Source organism: Drosophila guanche, unplaced genomic scaffold, assembly GCF_900245975.1.
Source record: "Drosophila guanche unplaced genomic scaffold, DGUA_6, whole genome shotgun sequence".
Classification (NCBI taxonomy): domain Eukaryota; kingdom Metazoa; phylum Arthropoda; class Insecta; order Diptera; family Drosophilidae; genus Drosophila; species Drosophila guanche.
The window spans coordinates 4,123,098-4,138,097 of NW_022995753.1; the positions used below are offsets into that span (position 1 = coordinate 4,123,098).

General features: G+C 44.1%; 4 non-coding genes across 4 annotated transcripts; 1 reads left to right on the plus strand and 3 right to left on the minus strand.

Annotated features, from left to right (window-relative positions):
- Positions 1–1,677: 1,677 nt before the first annotated feature.
- Positions 1,678–1,759, minus strand: Trnas-aga. Its single transcript has one exon. It is a non-coding gene; the product is annotated as a tRNA-Ser (tRNA).
- Positions 1,760–4,466: 2,707 nt separating this feature from the next.
- On the plus strand, positions 4,467–4,548 carry Trnas-aga. The gene has a single exon. It is a non-coding gene; the product is annotated as a tRNA-Ser (tRNA).
- A 7,250-nt stretch (positions 4,549–11,798) lies between these two features.
- On the minus strand, positions 11,799–11,880 carry Trnas-cga. Its single transcript has one exon. It is a non-coding gene; the product is annotated as a tRNA-Ser (tRNA).
- A 320-nt stretch (positions 11,881–12,200) lies between these two features.
- Positions 12,201–12,273, minus strand: Trnar-ucg. Its single transcript has one exon. It is a non-coding gene; the product is annotated as a tRNA-Arg (tRNA).
- Positions 12,274–15,000: the final 2,727 nt, after the last annotated feature.

The window sequence follows — 15,000 nt, forward strand, 5'->3', positions numbered from 1 at the left end:
AAAAAAAAAAGTTTTTTTTTTTTTTTTTTTTCCCCCCCCCCCCCCCCCCCAGCCAATCCCCTTTGTTGCTGTTGTTCGCGCAATCGATTTGTTGTTGGTGTTCAATTAATTGTACTCAATGGCAATGTTGCAAGGTTTTGCTACTGTTCAGTTGCTTGCAACACTCTGTCCGATGGGTATTCAGAATTGAAGTAGCTTTAGGCAGGGTATCCTAAGTCACAGATACATATCTTTTCTATGGCTTTACACAGATATTTCTTTGGATCGATTTCCTTTAGCTCCACCACCTGCCAACTTTCATAGTGTATGAACTGTGTCGGGTTGGACTTGCATTAGGGTTTTATGCTGATGTTTTTGCCTGGCGCCAATCCACCGATCGTTCATCGAATTGAAAGCGACGGCGGCATTGAAGATGGACGGACCACAGCCACCCCCCAGCGTACCGCCACCCGCTTGCCACAGATAACAATCAGCCAGCAGCAACAAATTACAATTTATATAGAAAAATAAATTTGTACCTTTTACCATTTGCCCCTGTCGCTGTCCCTGTCCCTGTCCCTGTCCTGCCCCATGCCCCCACCAGTTTGCCGCATTGTGCCGGCCGCCTCTCGGGTGGTCCGCAAAGCAACAAACTACAAAAAATGCTACGCCTGTCCTGTCATTGTTCGTTTTTGGCTGACTCGAAGGATCGATGGCAGATATATGTGCAATAAATACATTTCAGTGGATAAGACATGGAACCAGCATAGAAGATATTCGGGCATCTATTTTGAAGCTGCTGGACCCGAGTTCCCTCGAGTGTCATAAGCTGAATGTTGATTTCCATTGATCTTTTAGAGTCACAGTCCCAACGCCACAAGGAGTCTGCCACCCGAAGGGAAGATGCCTTTTAATTAGCCAGCAATAAGCAGCAGCAGACAAAGAAAGTCCTCAAAAGGCGAGCATGCCCGAAATCAAACAGCAACAACAAGGCGAAGGTGCTGCCCCAAAATGCTGCAAGCGAAATGAGGCGACGAAACACGAAACCAAGATAGAACGGGCGGTGGCCAGGGGACGACGGCATGTACATTCCCTGCCACTTGCCACTTTCTGCTTTCAACCAAAAGACAACTTCATTTTTGTTGTTCCACTGTCTGCCGCAAGGCGAATGGCGGGTGGGGGTCATGCAAAAGTGTTAATGGCGGCTAATAAGGCGAGGCAAAGGACGAACCCAAAAGGGGCAGAAACGCAGACATAGCGTGGCGGGGGGCAACACACAGACGGTGACGGTGACGGTGACGGCGACGGTGACGGCGGCAAAGACAAAGTCAGGGAGGCGGAACGTCGCCGAATGACATTAACAAGCGTGATAACAAAAAATAAAATAGAGTAACAAAAAAATAAGTGAAGATGAAGACGTTGCAAAAGGGCGTGTAAAAAATGAAAGAAGGAAAACACCGAAAGGAAGAGGATTTTGCAAAATGTTGAACAAGAATTGAGGTGGGTGGGTGTGGGTTGGCAGCGGTGCAGCTGGAAATCTGGCAGAAAGTTCCACAAGAAGTGAAAGAATGGAGGAAAAAAGGTGCTGGCAAAATGGAGAAACAAGCGCTAAAAGTGGCACAACATATATTTAATTGAGAGAAAAAGAATGCCAGAAATTAAAAAATAAAAAGAAACAAAAAACTTAAATTTATAGATCGCAGTCGGTAGGATTCGAACCTACGCTCCCAGAGGGAATCTGATTTCTAGTCAGACGCCTTAACCGCTCGGCCACGACTGCTCTTCCCCGGATGCTGTCTAACAAGCTGTAACCCTTTCATGCGAATTACTGTCAACTGCTGCATGGAGAAGTGCAAACAAATAATTTGGCAAAAGGCATTCAACATTTTGAAATATGTGTGTTAATTAAACGAAATTAAAGTGAAATATTTTGGCTCTTTATTTTAGAAAATGTCCACATTTTTGTGGATAATTATCGCTTCAATCAGCTGAGACTTTCACAATCCCCAGGCAGACTTTTGGATTGGGTGCAGCCGCGTCTGACCAATTGATATGGAAATTTCACGTATGTAATACCAACAAAAACATGCATAAATGTCGAAATATATTTGTTTGTTGTCCGAAAGCAGATCAAAACTATTTATCACTGGTGCGGCTATCGGTTTGGGGCAACATTAAATCTAAAATGTTGCGCAGAAAAATGGCAACCCACAGAGGGTACAAATTAAAAACTAAACAACAAAAAGAAACTTAAGTTTTTGCGAAAAAATTGTTGACCTTTTTTGGTTCATTGACTTGCGAGCCATAAGCCCCCTATCCCGCCCTAAAAACCCATCTGTCTATTCATCTAACTATCTATTAAATTTGCTTAAATTTTAATTTTTGGCTAACAAGATTTTTGTTGTTTTTTTTCGCCAATTCTGCTGCTGCTGCTGCGGCACATAAAAATTAATTAAAAATCACACAGCAACAACAAAAAATAGCCGTTAGCATTAGGCTGGTATCTTGTATCTGGGCAGTGTGTGAGCGAGTATCTGGTGGGACGGGGGGTAAGTTCAATGTATCTGCTGGATACACGCACTTGCTGCTGCCCCCCTCCGACAAAGTTGAATCAACTTTTGTTTCAAGTTCAACGCTCTACGCACTCAACAGAGATACACTCTCGAGCAGATACAATCCACAACGAATGGAAGTTGGATAGGAAATGTATCTGCATATCTGTAGAGTCTTTTGTGCATTCAGTTGCATGAATTTATATACCTAAAATGTGTTTAATAGCTAAAATACATCCATATATATTTTAATATATATTTTGTAAGTGCATAAATATGTCCACTTTGTTGATTTGAACAGCAAAATAACAAACCCCCTTTCCCAGCGTATTCCACACTTCGGCAAAGCCTCAAGCCTCAGGCTGCCACCAATAAATGTGAATATTTGAATGTGTTTTACGTACTACACACGCACAAATGCGCCACACAACGCTTAGCCTTGACAATGAAAATACACCCAAATATATAATATAAAAGGAACAAAAAAAGGGCAGCCGGTTTCAGGTCTACGGCCTCGGTTTTTTGGCTCCTTCGGGTCGCCGCATCGGTCGCCTTGAGTGCGTCGCTCTCGTTCAGGGTTCAAAGTACTTCGATACCAATCCTTATATATATATATGTATACGTATACATGCATATACATAAATGTATGTATGTGGTGGTGAAAATAATCAATAAATGAACGCCAAACACAGACACGGGCCACGGGCCACGGGCCACGAGCAGGAGCAATTTTTGGCTGGCATCTAATTAGAAATTTAAGGCAAGCGAAGGCAAGGCAAGGCAAGGATTCTGCTTCGCTGTCTATTATTTAAGCATTGCTCAAAATAATCATTTATCTTCTTAATCTCTGGCTTGTCAAGCCGCCGCGCCGCGCCGCCAGTCGAGGCGAGGCGAGGGTCGAGAGTCTCCTTCAGTCAGGATGAGCCAGCGGAGACCCGCCGCTCCGAGAGGATGTCTTGGCAGCTGCCAAATGTTTTGTCTGCCGTCGCGCCATCGTCTCTGCGCTTACTCTGCCGTAAAATTAGAGGCAACTAAAACTATGCAGCGGTATCTCTGTCTAAAGCTGCCACACTTCAATCATTCAACCGCCCCTCCACGCCCCTGAACACACCGTCCCCGTCCTCTCTTCCGCTAACCGTTCTCCCTCCCTACCTTTGCCTTTCTGTCTGGTTTTTTTGACACTTTTCAAGCGTTATTTACAATTTTTTTTGCATTCTCCATAGAATTTTGGTTCAACAGCAGAGGACACATAAATAAATAAATTATATTTACATTTACAAATATAAATATAAATATAAATCCACGTTGCAATGCCACCGATCAAGTGGCTGCTGTCTGAAAGCCAGAATCTGTATTTTTGCTTCCATTATTTTGTATGATTTCTTTTCCATTGGCCAATTAATATTTATGTATTTATTTTCGAAGACGCTGCAGAATTTTTAAACAGTTTTTCGAGGGCTGCAATGGCAGACGTTTCCTCCCTCACGACCTACCCCAATACAGGGCAATGGAAAATGGAGTTGAAAAATAATATAAAATGAAGGAAAAGGGCAGCACTGGCAGCTCTACTACATCCATGTATTTAATTCATATTTATTTGAATGCAAATACTAAGCGTGGCTAATGCAGAAAAGAGCTTGGCAACACAATACATGGTAGCACGGTTCAGTTGATTGCTCTTTGCTGTTTGCAAAAGTGTTCTTTGTATGGTTTCTGAGCTTTAATCTTTTATTGCGCATTTCTTCGGACACTCTTAGTAAACTATCTCCAAAGATAAAGCCCTAATTGTGCACTTTATTGCATGTTTATGTTTAGTTTGGGGCGTAAAGGATAACAATTGCAAGCTGAAAGTGATGATCACTGAAATGGCAACCCTCGCATTCAATAATTTCGCACCTTAAGCTGACAGCTGTTCCGTGGCGCACATCTACCTGAGCAGTCGTGGCCGAGCGGTTAAGGCGTCTGACTAGAAATCAGATTCCCTCTGGGAGCGTAGGTTCGAATCCTACCGACTGCGTTTTTTGGGTATTTATTTTTTGTACATTTTTGTTGACTTGACTGACCCAAGAAGGAGAGGGAAGCAAATTTGAAATGTAATTAACCCCATATTGATTGAATTTTAAAGGCTTTTAAAGCCCCCCCCATACCGCTGCCACCCGCTGTGCTTTGAAACGCAGCAGCAAGTCCGCCAGAAATTCGGCAAAGATGAACACCAGCAATGAACGCCACATTGCGGATCATTGACCCAGACGAAAGAGTGTTACCAGAGATGCCAAACGCGTGATAGACAGGCGACGACCGACGACCGACGAGCGACGAGCGACAACTTGTGCAAAATCAACGGCAGAAATCAGAGCAACGCATGCGAATAAAATTCGCAAACAGCAAACAGCAAACAGCGAAAAGAAAATGAAACAAAAAGACACAACGATAGAGACCGAATAGAAATGGGCAAATGTTAGATACGCGTATCTTTCGGTTGTGTTCCTGCCGCGAGATAAACGACCGCCACAAAACCGAACCGAAAAAGACTTTGACCCAAATACGGCTCAAAGCCTGCGTTGATTAATCGACTTTTGCGCTTCTGCTGCTCATCTCACAGAGCTACACCCGAGAGAAAAATAAAAGACAAAATAAAAATAGAATTTGCACAGCTGCTACGCAGAGACAGAGCCAGAGCCCAGACCCAAGTCCGAACTAATTGAGGAAATCGAATGTAAAATTATGTGAGCAGCAAAACAAAAGCCCCGTGACGCATGCATCTAATTTATGTAGCTGACAGATACACAGATATATGCTCCATTCCGGACTTCACACGAAAACCCAAAAAGAGTTTCTGACCTTCTGCTTTGGCACACAAATTTTCACTTTTGGCCAACACCAAAAACTCCTCCACCTCCATTATTTGCTGTCCGATTTTGATATTTTGCAAGACACCCCACACCAGCAGCGCCGTGTCCGATGGATACCTGGAAATTGTCTCAAGTCGCGCAACGTTTGCTGTAATTATTTCAGCAAGATCTACAGTTGGATCTGCGCATTGACAAATGTGTGCCAAACACACACAAAAACCAGCAACAGACACCAAGAAGTAGCCCAAAGACGACATTCGATGAGCCAACATTTGGGGCATTCATTTCTGTCATAACTTCATTTGTTACTTTATCTGATGCACTTTTGATAAGATAAAGCTAATCTTAGCTGGCATTAGTTTGAAATAATTCAAATAAAATATACAGCAAATGGAGAAAGCATTTACAGAAAACATGTGCAGAAAGCTTTCGCTGAATTTTTGTGTCCTGTTGTTGCTGCAATGAAACTTTTGGACTGTCCTTAAATAACAACTAGAAAACTTGGCCCTAAAATGTATTTACATTTAATAAATAAAATCAACTAAAAACAAGTTGCACATGCGGCAAAAAAGTTTCGTTGGGCTACTGCCTGCCACACACACACACTGTAAGTCACAAGTTAAACGTTTGAACTGGCCACGCCCCCGAAAATGGGGCAGCACTACAAAGCTGTCAGAGAGAGGCGGAGGCGGAGGCGGAGAGTGCCACAAGAAGTGAGGGCTAGCGAGTGGATGGATGGATGGATGGCTGACTCAACTTGGGGCAAGTGCAAAATGTTGAGAAATCATTTGCATAAAATAATTTTGCGTGTTTTGAGTAAATAAATTACAGGAACAAGTGTAGGGCAGCCGCCGCCAGAGAGACTGAAAAGACGGGAAAAGGGCGAACAGGAGTGGAAGTGGAAACCGATATGGCAATGGAAGTGCTGGCCACAGAGATACAAACACAAAAGCAAAGACAAACACAAATACAAATGCAAACACAGCTGCATATATGTTCAGAGATATGTCCATGGCGCTGTCTGAATGGAATTGTGCAGACAAAAGATACAAAAATGTAGCTACATGCCGCATATCCCCACGCCACAGCCCGCAGCCTTTCGATCCTTGGTAACATGTCGTTGAGCAATTAATAACGGATTATGAGGCGACGACGACAGCTCCCACAAGCGTCCCACCACAGCAACAGCAAAAATTGTGTGGCATAAATAAGGAGCAAAAATTACAACGAGAGAGAGAGAGAGAGAGAGAACGAGCAAACTAGGTGGGATAAGCCCTCTGACGGCATCTTTGAGATTCACACTTCACACTTCACACTTTTGTGTGGACAAAGAAACAAAATATAGAAGAAAAAAAACGCAGCGATTAAAACAGAAACAGCGAGTGGAATACAAGCAGTAACGAGTGGGCATTCGGACACTCGCGATACCCGCTAAGAGATCAGAGATATTTGCATAAAATCATTCAAGATTCGCACATTTATTCCCTCTTATCAGACCTTTTCGCTTGCTCGAGTACAGCATACCCTCGGCACAGTCCACTGGCTGCGGGGTACATCAAATAAAAGAGTAACGCATATCTATGCGCTACAAATGTATCTTTCATCATTGGCTCTCCTCCTGCTACCACTGCCCGACCCATTCCCATGTCCTGCCCCAACCTTTGGCTGCTTTTCTTTCTTTCTGCCGGCTTTGGGAGGGCGCTGGTGCCAGGCTTTTAAGCTGATGAAAAGGAAAATTCCCAACCATTCAAAGTCCAAAGTTTCTTTCTTTTGAGACATCGTGTCTCTTCCTCAGTCCTCCTCGCGTCACTCGATTTTCATCTTTATTTTTTTGCTTATTTTCTTTTTTCTTTTTCCTTTTCTTTTTTTTTTTTTTTGTGAAAAGCGTAAAAATTTTGCTGTAGATTAGCCTCGGCGACGGCGACATTGTTGGAGCTGTGGGGCGCCGTGTGCAGTTGAGGGACAACTCATATGTCGAGTGTTTGGGCATTAAAACCTCCAAAGTTTGGACCGAAATGGTGCAGCATAAGCGGATACCTTAAGGGCAGCATGGAGCATCCTTGAGGCAGGCGAGTGGCATGTGAAATTAATGAATTGGCCATAAAATCTGTTTCCATTTTCCTAGAAATCTTTTCGGCTCCCAATCATTTCCCAGTTCATCGGAGCCCCAGCCCACTTTGCGGGCATAATTCGTTAAATTATAAACTGAAAGACATGCCAAAAAATGGTATATGCAAATTCCACAGCTTGGGAGAGGCATCCTTCCGCCCCCTTGCAACACCTTCCCTTCGTCCCAGCCCTCGGCCCTGCCAAGTAAATTCTATTACACTTTTCGTATATTTCTTTTATTGTTGTTGTTGCTGTGCGTCTTGCGCTGCTCGTTGTTGTTTTCGTTGTTATTTTTGTTTGATTTTTTGTTGTTGTTTGTATGTGAAGCTCTCTCAAGTGCAATATGCAGGCCTGCCAGTGTCCTCCGCCGCTGACTCCTCCTGCTCCCTGCTCCCTGCTCCCAGGTCGCAACTCTGTCTCATTCTTTTTAGTATCCTTTTTGGCTGGCTGCTTCATGTATTTTTTATCTAAATGCCCCAAAGGCATTCTTTTGCTGCATAGACAAAGTCCTGCTGCTGCTGCTGCTGCTGCTGCTGCTGCTGCCTCTACTCATCCGAAAAAAAAACGTCAAGAAAATAACGCAGTTTCTGTCGCTTTTGTTGTTGTTGCTTTTTTTTTGTTACTTGCAACAGAAGTTGGGGAAAAAGTTGCAAAGACGGCAAAAGTCATGCGCCAGAGAGCTCCTGAAGGACGCATCAAGGAGACACACTGTGGCAGCAGCAGTTGTTCTCACACCCCCCCCTATGCAACCCTCCACACAGCCCACCCCTCAAAGCTCGCTCTATTGCGCTGCTGCACCCCCCCTCCCTCCCCCCATGACCCCTTCATCATCATTAGCGCCCTCCACTCCCAACAGCACGAAAAAATACAAAAATAAAATGCAACACACACACACAAGAAGAGAGTAATGCCAAAATATGCTTAGGGTTAAGTGTTCCCGTTAGAGGTAACAGGCAGCTGGAGGCACAATAACGGCACCCCTGCCTTGCAATACGCTCTCCTGCTCCTGCTCCTGCTTCTGCTCCTGCATCGCCCTCGCAATTGTCAAGGCCCTAATCCAAAGGTTCTTCTGGCCAGGGATAACGGTGCATAAGGATATGCTGTCCATTGTTTGACCGCCCGCCCCCGTTCGGACACACAAAAACCTTTGGCCACAAGGGGTAAGCACGAATAAGAAATACTCTGAGCCACAGACACAGAACTTGATGGGAGAAGACTGTGCCAGAAACAGGTTCATGGCCAAAATGATTGCTAATCCACAAAAGAAGCATCCAAGGAATAAATCAAATGATTAAATCAATGCATTAACATTCACATTATCTTCGGTATTCACATGAGGCAGAAGGGCATCAAAAGCCGGCGAGAATATTTCTTAACAGTTTCAAGGCTCAAATCCCCCAGTCCCAGTCATCATTACCATCATTCGAACAGAAAGAGCGTAAAGAGGCGGCCCTGCAGTTCAATGCACCTCAATATCTAAAACCCAAAAAAACAAAATAAGAACAATTCTGCAGAAGAAAACAAAAATAAGCAGGGAAGCCAGCTGAGTGTGTGTGTGTGTGTGTTATTTATTGCGACACAAAGGACTCAGGCAGGGAGAGACAGACGAGACGAGACGTTCAATGTCCTGCAGCCCGAAAAACGGGCTAATAAAATGTGACGAGCGTAACGCAAAACGCAACGCGAATTGAAAACTTTGGCCCTGTGGCAGGACACATGACTGGCACACACACAGCCACAGAGAGAGAGAGAGAGAGAGAGAGATACACGCAGGACATTGACACCCGAAAAATAAATATAAAAAAAGAAGACAACGAAAACGAAAAGAAACGCCGGCGAGCCGAAAAGTCCGAAGCCCTACGAAGACGCCGACGAAACTGCCGACAAAAGCGAAGCCCAAAAAGCCAAGCCAATCCCTCTCGCAGGACATGGCCAAAACGGGACACGGGACACGTGTGCGTGTCGACAAAGCACACACACACACACACACAGAGACAAGAGTCTGTTGCCTGTTGGATTATCCCCTGGCCCAAAACGTCATCGGGCCCCTGGCCGGGCCTGATGTCTGGGAGTGCATTGAACCTGCCACTGCCACTGCCACTGCCACTGCCACCGCCGCTTCGCCGTCTTCGTTTTGGGTTTATTCGGCTTCTGCTTCTTCTGGGCGTAAATCAAAATTTGAGTGAGTGAGTGTCTTGGGGTGCTGCCACAAGCCGGCAACAGCTGATGATGTGTCCTGGCCATTGCGTATACGCAGTGGGGAGCAGCCCCTCGTCGCGCGGCAGGGCAGTCACTCTGGCCTAAAGTTCGTTGAACGTTTTCGTGCTGCTGTTGTTGTTGGCCCTTTTGCGTGTGCTTTTCTCAATGTTCAAGTTGATGTTTGCCGCGTCTCAAGTTGGTAATGCCATTTGTGGCGGCCTGCGGCCAGCTGCCGTGCAACATGTTGCCGCGCAACATGACGCAAGCGGCACACACACAAACACACACTTTCTGAGACATTTTTTGATGCAATTTCAATTCAAAATCAAAATGGATAACAACAAAAAATGCAAGAATGAACTTAAATAATTACCCAAACAAATGCTGAAATAATTAAACATCTTTTCGGAGTTTTTAACGTTTTTTTTACTGCTACTAAATAATATTTTCCACTTCTTGTCATCCAAATTATGCCAAAAATCGAAGAAACATTTCCAGAGATTCAAAACAAATACATATTACGATCCATCGAACGCACAATATTATTCTCATTGAAGAAAATTGTATCAAAAAGTCAAGCCATAATTTATGGCACTTTTTTCGCCCATTTTGTGGGCATAATTTGAAGCATTTGCTAGTCGCCGCTTCTGTCAGCTCAATCACAGATGGGCAATCGGCAGCAGCAGCAAATAAAAGCAACAACAACATGCAGCATGCAGCATGCAGCATGCAGCATGGGATTGCCACTGGGATTGGAGTGCCGCAGATGGCGAGCGAGGGGAGAGAGAGAGAGAGATACGCTGGGAGAGACTCTGGACTGGACAAAACGACGACCAGGACGACGACATGCAAATAATCTTCATATGTGTGTTGTGTGTCGCTTGGTTGAGCATTGTTAAGATCGGTATCTGCTGGCTGGGCGAGTGGGGAGGTGGCAGGGGGTCGGTCTGAATAAAGCAGTCAGTTTGCAGCTCCAACTACAACTCCCTCTCTGCCTCTGGGGGGGGGGGCCAACAATCTAGTTTGGCTGCACTTAATTTCAGCGCTTAACAGACAATTAAAATCCAATTAATTCTGACGTTTATTATGCTAAGCCGACTGTGGACTGTGGAGGAGCCAACCAGCCAGCCAGCCAGCCAGCCAGCCAGCCTTCGGACAGTCTCCACATAAATTCATGCTCTCAGCCTCCTGCCCCCCTCCACTCTCCACTCTCTCTCCCCACCATTGCTAGTAGTTCTTCTTCAATTTCTAGTAGTTCCGCCGTCTAAAAAACTTGCTCCTCTGCCTCATGTGCGGGCAGCAAGAAAAAGTTCCCTGTTGCACAGAAAAGTTGGGTCTTGCCACATGTTGATTTTGTACATGAAAGAGTTCAATAAATCTTACAATTTGATGTGCCAATTGGCAGGAGATTACATTATGGACTCAACATGGTATTATCACTCATTTTGGTGGATTTTCTACAGGGTTTTGGCTCCCCAAAGTATGCTAGGCTAGCTCCAAAAATGCACAAAGTGTACACAAAGAATCGTAAAAGAATCGAGCATTTGCAGGCCCAAGCCACTATCGAGAGGACCAACAGACAGGACACATTTCGGGCCTTTTTATTTTATGGGTTTTGGGGGTCGACGCACACACACGAAACGCAAAACGAAAGTAAAGGAAAGCCAAAGCCAGAGCCAGGTCAACAAAATAATTTGTACAAAAATAAAAGCAACCGAAAAAGATACTTCGCATCGTGGTAGGAGGGGGAAAGGTTCAACGAACCCGAGAACCGGCGAACCCGGCGAACCCGTCGAGTCGGCAGTAAACGTAAATAATTTGTGCGTATTGGTGCGTGTCTGTGTGGGGTCTACGCATTGCCAGACAAATCAGCAGACACACACACAAAATGCAAACGAGGTGACAAACAAAAGCTTGTGTACAAAAATAGACAGATAGACACCCCGGCCATATGGATTATAAATTTATACAAATAGGAAATTCATATGGAAACCTAAACAAGTCTTGAGTCATTTTAAGTTGTTCTTTTTTAAATAAAATTAAAAAATGAATAAAAAAGTAACAAAAAAGCATCCAGACTTTAGTTTCGTGGAATCTGGAGGAGAAGCGCAGCCGGTAGGATTCGAACCTACGCTCCCAGAGGGAATCTGATTTCGAGTCAGACGCCTTAACCACTCGGCCACGACTGCTTGTTGCTGCTCTGTGTCATAAAAGCCATATAGCGCTAGGGCCGGCAACAGGCGATGGACAACTTAAACGCCTGTTTTTGTCTTTTCCATTAACATTTCTTTTAAGACCAACAACTAAACAAGTGAAAAGAAATAAAGAGTGTCATTCTTAAAATGCATTTGAAAAAAGAAAAACAAAAATTCAACCGTGAAGCGACTGAGGCAGTATCCGGCGCTGGGCGAGTATAAATATTTCTTAGAAAAAAAAACCAATCAATAAAAGAGAAAAAAGAATAAAGAATTAAATAAAAAGAATCAAAAAAAAAAAAGAGTCAACTTCTCGACCGTGACAGGACTCGAACCTGCAATCTTCGGATCCGAAGTCCGACGCCTTATCCGTTAGGCCACACGGTCAGTTGGGTTACGAGCGTCACGTTTCAAATAAAAGCGGCGAGTGGCCAAGTAGCTGGAATGAGAATGAGGTTCGATGCTGTTCTGATTTTTTAATGGAGTGGGGTTGGTGGCATCATCATTATTCAGAAGGATGTGTAAAAAGAGCGTGGTGGGGGGCTTCAACTAATGCAGTTTCTTCCTCCTGTTGTAGTGTTTTGAGGTATTCACACACATTTTTGGAATATATTTTAATTGCCCTTCAGATCAACCCGTCATCCCATGAAATACAGGGAGAGATGAAGAGCGGGAGATTCGGCAAGGCAAGGGCAATCCTTCTCTCAAATTGCTTGCCCTTGCATTGGTATGCGGGGGAGGTAGCACTTATTTACACCATTATTGTGTTAGGTCATGATTATTTTAACAAGAAGAAGCTGAAATAAAAACGCTGTTGGCTGTGGCCCATCCACACCCGCACACCCGGACACCCGCCACCCGTTCTTGGCAACGTCGACACTTCTTGGATTTGGGGGCTACTCGAGTGTTTTACTTTTTTGGGGCTGCTTAATATTACGAGCTTTTGTATGCGTGCTACTTTTGGATCGATAATTTCTGTCTGCGCCAAACGCATTTTCGGTCTTTGAACACACATAAACACATATGCACATACCTGTACATTATTATGTATGTTTGTACATACACATATGACTTTGTTTTTGAGCTTCTGTCTACTTATGGTCTGGATAAACTGTGGCCTATGGAACAAAAAAAAAAACATATTGGGAAACAGGCAACTTACAGATTAAAACAGAAAACAAATTATAATGATGGGAGAAAGAGCCAAAAAACATATTTAAAAATAATTAAGTGCCTGTTTAAGCAGTAAAGAGAAGCCCTCGTGTGGCCACATCCATTGTAAAATTAAATGTAAAAATGGAATATAATTTATAGCCTAAAAAAAACCAATAGAAAGAGTCTCTTAATTGTGTTCTAAAATAAAAGGTGTGCCTTGGTGCTGTGGATAAATATCGTTGCAGAATGTGATATTAATCACTTAATGGAAACGAATAGTTACTTACCATCACCATTTTTTCGCCTATCGATATCAATGTGTCGATTTCCGAAAGTAAAACAAAAAACAACAACAATTTGCTAATTCTGATGTCTGTACATCACGGAATTGAAAATAACCAGAGAGAATTGTGTGTAAATAATTGCGAGATATCAAAAAGTCCATCAATGGAGACCCCAAGAGTGTCTCGCGACATGCTAATCGACGAGTCGAGCTCGGAGTCTTCCGACTCCATCAATACCTGGGACTTTAAGAGGGGCGGCGTTAAAAGCAAGCGTCTGCACAAGGTGCGTGACGCCGACCGCCGCTCACCGGCCCGACGAGTGCCAATGCGTTCACGTTCGCGCTCGCTCTCGTCCAACGAGAGCCCCTCGACCAAGACCAGCAGCACATCGCCAGCGAACGAGAGTGACGCCGAAGCTAAAGTTGAAGCCGTGCTTGCAAAGAGTATCAAACCCGCCGCAAAGCGCAGAAGAGTCTCGCGCTTTGGCCCAGAGATTAAGGAGCGGCATGTCATCAAATACAATTCTGTCCAGAACCGCCGAGGCTCTCTTCACAAGTCCAATGACGTTGTCGTTGCCGCTTTCAAGAAATTGACAGCCGCCCATGCTCAAGAGGGAAAGGAAAACTATGTAGGCATTCTGGTAAGTACACTTAGCCCAAGTCGCTTACTTGTCCAATAAGTTGATTGTTTTCAAATACAGACAGATGAAAATACCGACGAAGAATGGACTTAGTTCTGCATTCAAAATTCCATTTAACAAATAGAATTCACAAAATAACTCAAGTCGCCGTCGAAGAAATAATACAGACACATTTTCCCAATTTCTGAAATCAAAACAAATCATTAATTATGTAACAGGAACACACATCTTTATACTTAAAGCTAAACAAATGGTATAAATATCTTCTTGAATTGAGGGCTGTCCTTGGCAAGTCTATGCTCAGTCGTAGAGCTGGATGATCCGCTTGCGAAGTTTTTCGCCTGTCCCCTGCCTTCACTAGTGGAAAAAGCTGGCAGACGTCGCCTGCGTATTTTGGAAAGAAAAATAATTGTCTAATTGCTTAAACAATGAACAAGGCCGCGGAAATAGTGTATGAAGCTCCGCGGGGCTACCAGTTACCATTTCTGTTAATGATGCTGGCCAGACGCTAGGCCACAACTTATATTTATAGAGGAGGCTTCGCTGTTAACCATCAGCACAAACCCAATTCCGTGCAATTTTATTCCGAAAGATCAGTTAGTTCGCTCGAAAGGCTTTTCATGCAGGTATGTGACACACTAACACAATACATTTTAGAGCGAAATAAATATGATTAAAACATGTCCACTTCCTTAGAGAACATTTCTGCATTTTGCTGTGTAATTATTGTTGGTTTCTCGCTGCTTTTCCTGTTGGTTCCAGCAAAACCAAAACTTAGAGCTGACAGAATTAGTTGCAAACATTTATTTATGACTCTTTGTTGGTTCGCCAGCCAGCTTCTTGTTTTGTTTTTTTTTTTTGTATTTTGTTTGTGGTCATTGTTACCCGAGCCGAGCAGTTCCATTGAGGAACTGTGGCTGCGGCACTGCCTCTTGGCCCGCCGGCTCCCACCTGTGCTCTGCTGATTTATGGCGCCCACCAACCAATAATTGGCCATAGACCAAGCCAGACCCAGACCCAGACCCAAACCCAAAA